At 54.2% G+C, this 10438-nt stretch overlaps 1 pseudogene; it reads left to right on the forward strand.

Annotated features, from left to right (window-relative positions):
• The window catches only part of LOC125773079 (large subunit ribosomal RNA), a 3648-nt pseudogene extending 3129 nt beyond the window's left edge, over positions 1 to 519 (forward strand).
• Positions 520 to 10438: the final 9919 nt, after the last annotated feature.

Genomic DNA, 10438 nt, shown 5'->3' on the forward strand with positions numbered 1-10438 from the left:
GCGCGTCGTCACCGGGCGCCGACCGCCGCCGTGGCCCGCAAGGGTTACAAGCGTGCGCACGTCGGTCCGTCCCGCGTGTTCTGTCGCCGTTCGACCGTTTGCGCCGATCGCCTTCGCTTCTCCGGTTTCTGGTGCCGCTTGGCTCGAAGACATCTGAATAAACCTCTCGGTCCACGTCATGGACAGTGCCAGGGTGCGGAGTTTGACTGGGGCGGTACATCTCCAAAACGATAACGGAGGTGTCCAAAGGTCAGCTCAGAGTGGACAGAAACCACCCGTTGAGCATAAGGACAAAAGCTGGTTTGATCCTAACGTTCAGTACACGCCGGGACAGCGAAAGCTTGGCCTTACGATCCTTTTGGTATAACGAGTTTTTAGCAAGAGGTGTCAGAAAAGTTACCACAGGGATAACTGGCTTTTTTTTTTTTTTTTTTTATATATACAAGGTTTTATTCAGGTTTTCTTAAGAATACAACCTCTCCTCTCCCACCACACCGTTTACCCGCGAGGGTGTTTTTTGGCGCGGTGTGCCGTATTTCTCCTCAAACCGTGCATATCTGCACCTTATTCTTTTATTATTTTATCTCCTTTCCTTTCCTTTCCTATCCACCCGTTGGGTTCACATCTTATTCCCAATTCGTACATTTCAACCATTCCCCCACTACCGCGCGGCGACATCGGCCTCAAGGGCAGCCGCAGCTTCGGCCACCGTAAGGCCGGAGTGAGGATTATTCGACACCTCCTCCACGCTTGTGCGATCCTCCCCGTCGAACAGGGTACTAGGGATGACTTGCTCGTTTTCCCGCCTTCGGGCCCGCCAGCGAGCCACACGCTCGCGGATGGCCGCACGACGCGCAGCTGTTGTTGGCGATGGTGGTGGTGATGGCGGCCGCCCACCCCGTGCCGCTTCTCGTCGTGCCGCTGTTGCTGCTCGGCGAGCAGCATTCCGCCGTTGATTTCGGGCAATCGCAACCGAATTATCCCGCTGCGATGGTGCTCCATCTGTTGCGGCCAGCATCTCCCGCTCGGCGTTCCAATCGTCCTGGAGTTCGTCCGTGATGCGTTGTGCAGCCTCGCACACCCGGCTCCAACGGTCGGGGCTCTCCAGGAGACAGCTGAGGATGTTGTCGGGAGACACCGGATCCGACCCGCCAAGCAGCTCCTCACGTACAGCAGCGAATCGCGGACAGCTAAACACCGCGTGTTCAGCAGTCTCAGCCACACCTGGGCAGCGCTGACAGTCCGGGGATGACGTGAAGCCCATGTTGCACAGGTAGTCACGGAAGAATCCGTGACCGGACAATACCTGTGCTAACTGGAAAGTCACGTCTCCGTGCTTCCGTGACTGCCAGGCCTTGACGTCCGGAATCACACGATGTGCCCAGCGCACGTAACGACTGGCCTCCTCGTTACCCGCATCCGCGTCCCACTGGGCTTGCCAAGCCTGGTATGTACGCTCGCGTTCATCCGCCCGGATCGTTTCACCAGCCTCCGTCCGGTCCTCCTGATGAAGACGGTGATAAACTCTGCTGTCCTCGTCGATCAGGCGGCAAATCGGGATTAGACCGGCCAGCAGCACCGCCGTCTCACCGCGCACTGTGCGGAACGCTCTGCAGACCCGAATCGCCGTCTTGCGCTGTACTCGACCAACAAGCCTGCGGCATTGCTGTCTTTCCAAGCCTTCCGACCATACTGGGGCTCCGTAGCGAAGGATGGAATCCGCTACAGCCGCCAGCAGGCGGGCTCGAGACGATTTCGGGCCGCTGTGATTCGGCAGAAGTCGTGCCACCGCCTGGGCGACCTTCTCCGCCTTCGCCGCTGCCTTCTCGACGTGAGGGAGCCAGGATAGATGATCCTGTAGCCAGACTCCCAGGTAGCGGATGGACCGGGAGAAGGGAACCACTACACCGCCGATGTTGATGGAGACCGACGGTGGTCTCTTCAGGCTGGAGATGATCGTCATCTCAGTCTTCTCGGGCGCCAGGGAGAGACGGTGACGAGTCAGCCATTCTCCAATCGATGCGACAGCTGTCTCGGCCTTCAAGGCCGCGGCTTCGGGAGTCACCGCCGGGACGAGAAGAACCAAGTCGTCGGCATAACCGACTAGCTCGGTCCCCTGTGGCAGCGACACTCCCAGGACCCCGTCGTACAGCACGTTCCACAAGGTTGGCCCCAGAATGGAGCCCTGCGGAACTCCCGCGCTGATGTGCTGCTCGACGGGTCCCTCACTGGTTTCGATGATTAACCGCCGGTCCTTGAAGTAGCTGCGAATTATCCTTCGCAGCGGGGATGGAACGCCTTTCTCACGCAGCACGTTGGCGATGGACTGCCAGGACGCGGTGTTGAACGCGTTGCGGACGTCCAACGCTACCACCATCAGGCAGCGGTTGTCTCGCTGGTTAGTCCGGCGGAAGGACTTGGCCGTCCTTCCCATCTCCACAACTCGCTGGATCGCGCTGATGGTGGATCGCCCCTTCCGGAAGCCGTACTGGTGATCCGACAGTCGTGGGGCTTCAGGGTCCTCAAGGTGAAGATTCAACCGGGACAGGATCAGGCGCTCCAACACCTTGCCGAGTGCGTCTAGCATGCACAACGGCCGGTACGAGGAGCTTTCCCCGGGAGGTTTGCCAGGCTTTGGCAGCAGCACCAAGCGCTGCCTCTTCCATGACGAAGGAAACTCGCCACGGTCGAGACAGTCCTGGTACAGACGGCAGAAGACCTCCGGGTACTCCCTGATCGCTGTCTTCACGGCTGCATTGGGGATCCCGTCCAATCCCGGCGCCTTCCGGTTGGCCATGCACGCCACGATGTCCAGCAGCTCTCGCGTGGTGACAGGCATCAGCGACTGCCCATCCTCGACGTCCTCCTCTGCCGGCCACTCGACAGCCGGGTGAGTCGGAAACAGGTCCCCAGAGATGCGTAGCAGCTCCTCCTTGTCAGTCTCGGGAGGCACGTAACTGCCACGAATCCGAGACATGACAGTCCGGTACCCTGCTCCGAACTCGTTCTCCTCCGCCAGTCGGATGAGCTCATCAAACTCAGTGCGCTTGCTGGCCCGAATCGCCTTCTCCATGGCCCGCCTCGCAGTCCGGTGGTGCGCTGCTGCGATGCTGCGCTCCTGCAAATCGACCGTGGCAACCATACGGTCGCGAGCTGCTGCACATTCCTCACGAAGGCGTGTGAGCTCCGGTGTCCACCAGAAGAGGGCTCGATGGGGATCACGGTGCGACGAGGTGATCCGCGCCATCGTTTGGTCGCATGCCCGCAACATGGCATCGACCATCCCCTCCTGGTTTACTGCTCGCTCCACGAAGTTCGCTGCGCTAAGTGCTGCTCGGAACGCCTCGGCTGAAAACTGCGAAGCCTTCCATCTCCTGCTTGACTGGTGGCCTCGTACCCGCTGCTGGTCGTGCTGCTGCTGTCGCCGGCGATTTTGCTGTTGTTGTTGCCGCCGATGATGCCGCTGCTGCTGCGGTCGCTGGTTCTGGCTTTGGTGCTGCTGCTGACGTTGGAGCTGAGGTGAGGAGGACGGCCCGACGGTGTAAAGGATGTACCGGTGGTCGGAAGCCGTATAAAACCGCGCCAACGAGTCAGGAGCCACTGCCCATGTGTCGGGGCGTGCGATAGTCTCGCTCGCGAACGACACATCCACGACGCTGGGTGTGGCAACACCGTTCCCGACGAACGTTGGGGTTGTTCCCTGGTTGAGGATCCTCAGCCCAAGCTGCTCGATGGTGTTGAGCAGCGCCTCACCTCGCACGGTGTTCCGCTCGCTTCCCCACTCCTCATGCCAGGCGTTGAAGTCGCCTGCCACTACGACGTGATGATGGGAAAGTGCCTCCAGTTCGAGCGCCTCAAGAAAATGCTCGAACTCACCGAGAGTCAGTCGTGGAGGAGCATAGCAGCTGACGAAAACAACTCCTCCAATCTGGGCGGCCACCAATCCGGGCGTTGGGCTGCGCCACACACGCTGGATGGGATATGCTCCGGTGGCCACCACGGCCACTGCCCCCGATGAGTCCACTGACCACGTTCCGTTGTTCTCCGGAGGCCGGTACACCTCCGAAAGCAGCAGCACGTCGATCCGCTCAGTCCGAGCGGATTGCAGAACGAAATCCTGTGCGGTGCGTCCACCACCCAGGTTCGCCTGCAACACTCGCAGTTGTTGCCTCACACCTGGCACGGTGCCGGCAGTTGTCCACAGCTCTGGTGACCGATGTTGTGCGGGCCACCACACTTAAGGCATTTGGGCTCCAAAGCGCAGGCTTTCGCCAGATGACCGGTGCTGCCACAGCGGAAGCATTTGCCTCGGTAGTCCGCTTCATTCCGACAGTCCCGCACGATGTGCCCCGTTTCCAGGCACCGCAGACAGCGACGCTGGGAGATCGGACGACGAGGGACCTCATGAGCCACGCTGATGCACTGGCAAAGAGACAGTTTTGCCTCGTACAGCTGCTGCGCCTTTACCAGCGGAAGACGAACACGTGCGCGCTTCGTGCCATCGCTCAGCTCCCAAACTTCACAGAAGGTGATGCCCGGGGCTACTCCAAGCTTAGCCCGAATCGCCTCCTTCACCTCATCAACGGTGGCCAGCGAGTCGACATGGGTGATCAGCAGCTCACCCATCTCAGTCAGCACTCGCACTGCACCCATTTCGCCAATGACACTCTGGATCTTATCCGCGAGTGCCTCACTGTCCGCGCTTCGACTAATGGGGACACGGAGATGATCCTGTGCCGTTCGCCGGCCCATCCCGATAGCCGTGCGGACCTCTTCCAGTTCTGGGGCCGTACGTAGCTTCAGATACACCTGCGTCCAGGTTGTACCTACTGCCGGCGCCACTTCGATGGTGTCTGGACGCACGTTACGGCGAGTCGGCTTTTGTTGACTCTGCTGTTGCTGTTGTCGCGGCTGGCTCTGCTGCTGCACCGTTGGCCGCTGCTGTCGCGTCTGCTGCTGCTGTTGTAACGTTGGCCCCTGCTGTTGCGTCTGCTGCCGCTTCTGCAACGCCGGCCACTGCTGGCGTGTCTGCTGCTGCTGACGCTGCTGGGATGGCTGTTGCTGCCGGATTTGTTGCTGCTGCTGCTGCTGTTGTGATGGCTGCGCCTTACCACGGCGATTGCCACGCTTGCGCTGCACGCGCTTAACCGGCTCACTACTGGCCACCTCTGCCCACGTGCGCTGCTCCTCGGCGATGCTGGCGTAGTAACCCTGAGCAGTCACATTCTTGGCGCCAATCGACTGCAGGATAAGCTCGTTCAGCGCCTGCCGGTCCTTCATGTGTTCTTCCCGAAGCCGCTCTTCACGCTGGCGAGCCTGCTCCTGGACCGCCTGTAGCTCCTGACGAGCACGCTCCTGAACCTGCTGCATATCAATCCGAGCCTGCTCGGCGTTGGCGTCCATACGCTGACGGAGAGCCGAGAGCTCCTGCTGCAGGTCCTGAATTGTCGACAGTAGCTGCTCATTAGTGAGGGAAGTCTCACTCATGAGCTTCCTCAGCTCGACCATCTCCGAGCTAGCTGGCTTCATTGTCGGTAGGGACACTCTAGTCACGGCCACTTTCGCCTCCATAATCTGCGGAAGCTTGGCCGGTCTCACGTCGGATGAGTCAGCCCTGGGACGAAGGGATCGCCCAGGTACTGACATTTTCCGCACTTTATGCTGGATTTACTCCCCCTCACGGGAGGACGCCAGCAGCGGACTGCCCCGTGAGAACCACCACAGCAGAAATGGTATTCGAGCAGTAAAATCGTTCAGGGAGGTGGTGTTTCGTCACGTTAGGTCGTTCCACGATTTATCAAGACCGAGCTAGACCCCCAAAAATGCCGAATTGGCCAGGGGGGGTGGAAAATGACCCAGGGGGGTGGGGGGCTAGATGTAATTGCCCCTCCTGAGCAAAACTCCCGAACACACCAAGCTCCTATCTCCTCTCCTTTCACCCGAAAATGGCGAAAAACCCGAAAATCCACCAAAAATCCGCGATTCCTGATCCGGGGGGGGCGGTGGGTGGGTGGTGGGGGCGCGGAAAAAATTTCAGGGGGTGTGGCAAGTGGTCCCCGAATTTTAGAGCCCAAAACCGGAATTTTTTGCAGCCCGCAAATAATTTTCCGCAGCGTTTTTCTGTTTTTCACCTTTTTAACGCCTTAATAAGAAAATCCGGAAAATGCGGGGGGGGTGCTGGAGGTCCGGAAAAAATCCAGGGGGTGCGTCTGGAGGTCCCCGAATTTTCCAGCACAAAACCGGAATTTTCCACTGCACTTGTGTAATTTTCCGGCGAAGTCCAAAATTTAATGCACCTTGATAAGGCCTTAATAAGGCCGGGGGTCACTGAGGGCGATGGGGTGAGGTGGGAGCGGGGGGAAAAATTTTCCCCGAATCGTCTCTCCGTGCTCAACCACCTCCAACACTCACGAAACCGATCAGGCGATAAAAATTTTCCACTTTATAACACACTCAATATTTTGTACCATGGGAAAATGCCGCCTGGGCAGTTCTGTCACCACGTGTTGCAAAAGTGTTTTCCACTTTTTTCAGCACTAAAATCACCGATTTTGATGCGGTTTTTTCACAAAATCACTTCTTTGGCACTCCGCACACGATTTAAAACATATCCGGTCCAAATCCGTTCAAAATTCACTGAGCTGTGAGTGTCCAAAGTTCCCCATACAAAATGTATGGGCACCAAAATATCGTTTTTTGTCGCACTTCCACTGCTCCGATCGACTCGGAAACCGTTTTATCGGCTTCAGCGGCCACGATTTACCTTAAAACAACCTCTTCCGGCAGGAAAAGAGGTGATTTTTTGCACACCTGAACACCGGTTCACTTTGGTGCTCCCGGAGGGGGCAAAAACACAACAAAACTGTATTTGCACAAAAATTGTCGTTTTTTGGCCGAACTTCACTATTTTTGGGTAAATCGGGTGCTCTAAGCACGATTTTGACACTTTTAAAACGATTTTATTACGATTTTCACCAAATTTTCACCACTTCTTGACGGAGCGTTTGTTTACCACATCTTCACTTGTCAGCACCCAGGTGACAATACAGGGATAACTGGCTTGTGGCCGCCAAGCGTTCATAGCGACGTGGCTTTTTGATCCTTCGATGTCGGCTCTTCCTATCATTGTAAAGCAAAATTTACCAAGCGTAGGATTGTTCACCCTTTCAAGGGAACGTGAGCTGGGTTTAGACCGTCGTGAGACAGGTTAGTTTTACCCTACTGGTGTGCATTGTTTGTCGCTATCTTAACGGAATTCCTGTGCAGTACGAGAGGAACCACAGGTACGGACCACTGGCTCAATACTAGTTCGAACGGACTATGGTATGACGCTACGTCCGCTGGATTATGCCTGAACGCCTCTAAGGTCGTATCCAATCCGAGCTGATAGCGCTTCTTATACCCATTAGGTGGTCGTAAGCTAGCGGGCCTAACAACCCTCCGAGAACCGTCCGTGCTGTCCATTGGCACACTGGCGTCTCATCCCCGCTTACTACTAGGCCGCAAAGGGCGGGTTCGCGCTGCACGTGTTAGTACCATACATGTTGGGAACACCGGTGGACGAGCTTGCCGACTGTGGATATCACTAGTTTCGACACCTACGACCGCCCGCAAACGACGGGACTACAGGCTGGGAGCTTCAAGTTGTAGAGATGCGTTCGCATCGATCCTCTCAGGCGACCCATGCTTGGTGGTTAGTGCTTGCGCGTGCGCGCCCCGTGTGTGCTGGAATTGGCCAACCAGTGCACATTGGTGGTGCGTACCGTGACTTGCACCATGTGACGAGAGTGTTGAAGAACACTGTGTGGTGACTCTATGCCTATGTGATGGGGTGCTTGTAACACACGACCGAACCGACGGCTCGTTGGATGGTCACGACAGTGTGGTGCAGGTGCGCCCATGTGTAACGAATACATTGAGTGCCGTTGGAGGTTAGCGGTTGGTTGGTTGCATGCTACAACTTCGCGTTGTACATGGGCTGGCCGCTGCGCTTCCTTCGGGTTGCCACTTGATGTTGATAGGGTTGATGTATTGTGTTCGTTGACTTTTGGTTCATTCCAAAAGTCTTCGGACTTAGATAATTTTACAAGTGTCGGCGCTCTCGGACCGAAAATAAGAAGACAACTAAGAAGAAAAAGAGAAAGAAGCTAATAGTGGAAAGTATTCTTCTTCAAAGAAGGAACAAAAATTTTACAAGTGTTGAAAAATTTCCTAAGTCCAAAAAATTTTCTAAGTCCAGAAAATTTTCTAAGTCCCACAAAATGGAACATGATGAAGAAGATACAGAAGTTGAAAATTTTTCTAAGTCCAAAAAATTTTCTAAGTCCAGAAAATTTTCTAAGTCCAAAGTGTTGGAACAATTTCCAAAGGCCCATAGGTTGCACTGAATTTTCCTAAGTTGGCCACAAGTACCCATGAGGTATCGAGAAGGTTCACCCGAAGGACATAATATGTCCCAAAGTACCGATAGAGCACCCACAAAGAGCACCCAATTGGCCTAAGTTGGCCAAAAGTACCGATAGAGTACCCACAAGTAGCACTGAGTTGGCCTAAGTTGGCCAAAAGTACCGATAGAGTACCCACAAATAGCACCGAATGGGCCTAACATGGCCAAAAGTACCGATAGAGTACCCACAAGAAGCACTGAGTTGGCCTAAGTTGGCCAAAAGTACCGATAGAGTACCCACAAATAGCACCCAGTTGGCCTAAGTTGGCCAAAAGTACCGATAGAGCACCCAAAAGTAGCACCCAATTGGCCTATGTTGGCCAAAAGTACCGATAGAGTACCCACAAATAGCACCCAGTTGGCCTAAGTTGGCCAAAAGTACCGATAGAGCACCCACATATAGCACCCCATTGGCCTAAGTTGGCCAAAAGTACCGATAGAGTACCCACAAAGAGCACCCAATTGGCCTAAGTTGGCCAAAAGTACCGCCAAGTAGCACCATAGAGGCCCGAGTAGAGCGAAATGTGGGCCAAATTGAACATTTGAAAATTTTTACAAGTCCAGAAAATTTTCTAAGTCCAGAAAATTTTCTAAGTCCAAAGAGTTGGACAAATTTCCTTAGGCCCAAAGGTTGCACTGAATGTTCCTAAGTTGGCCATCAGTACCCATGAAGTATAGCGAAGGTTCACCCGAAAGACACAATACGCCCTAAAGTACCCACAGAGTACCCACAAGTTGCACCCAATTGGCCTAAGTTGGCCAGAAGTACCGACAAGTACCACCATAGAAGCCCGAGTAGAGCGAAATGTGGGCCAAAGTACCGAGTAGTTGCCACAAATGCCCAAATGGATACCAAAATGTGGTACCAAGTACCTAACTGTTGCAACAAATGCTAGCTTTCTGAGCAAAAGCTGTGGACCAATTTCGTAGAAGAACCGCCTAGGCGAAAAGGCAAAAATCGCCGAAGGAGATACTCATAGGGCGATTTACTAGAGTGGGGAACTTGAGAATTTTTGTGTCCGAGACTTTGGGCAACTTCGCGGCCGCCCCCTTAAAGTAAAAGATTTTCTCTGGGTGCCTAAAATTCGCAATTCCCGCAAAGTCGGGAAGACGTTAAAGTTTTTGCCCAAAAAATGGCCATCGATTTAAGGTGATTTTCCAATAAGAAAATGCTTCCTATTTTGAATTTTTTCGAATATTTCCTAAACTAAGCGTCGGAGCACATGGCCGTGGAGGAACTTTTGGTAGCTTTTGGCAAGGGCTATCGGATGAAATAATGCGAAAGGCCATCGGAGCGATATTGGATTAATGCGGGCCCATAAACGTACCTAAGAAGTGAAAATTGGTACCTTGCACGCAGGATGCAAGAAATGCTTGAGTGTTAACCATCATCGGTACCAAGTACCTAGGTTATATCGAGTGCGTAGATGGAAGTCGGTACCAAAGGGAAACCTTCCTAGGCTAGGTGCACGCAAGTGAGTATGGATCGATCAGTAGAAAGATGGGAAGCCCAAGGAAACCTTCCTAGGCTAGGTGCACGCAAGTGAGTATGGATCGATCAGTAGAAAGATGGGAAGCCATAGGAAACCTTCCTAGGCTAGGTGCACGCAAGTGAGTATGGATCGATCAGTAGAAAGATGGGAAGCCATAGGAAACCTTCCTAGGCTAGGTGCACGCAAGTGAGTATGGATCGATCAGTAGAAAGTGGGAAGCCCAGTACCAAATGCCCTAGTGAAGACCGTAAACGAATATCATGAACCGATAAGGAGCACCAAATGCCCTAGTGAAGACCGTAAACGAATATCATGAACCGATAAGGAGCACCAAATGCCCTAGTGAAGACCGTAAACGAATATCATGAACCGATAAGGAGCACCAAATGCCCTAGTGAAGACCGTAAACGAATATCATGAACCGAGAAGTAGCAACGAATGCCTGAAAATGTACCAAGTCCTCGGTATAGAGTAACGAGAGTTAACCGCCGTGATGTAT

This window comes from Anopheles funestus (assembly GCF_943734845.2).
Source record: "Anopheles funestus chromosome X unlocalized genomic scaffold, idAnoFuneDA-416_04 X_unloc_21, whole genome shotgun sequence".
Lineage (NCBI taxonomy): Eukaryota > Metazoa > Arthropoda > Insecta > Diptera > Culicidae > Anopheles > Anopheles funestus.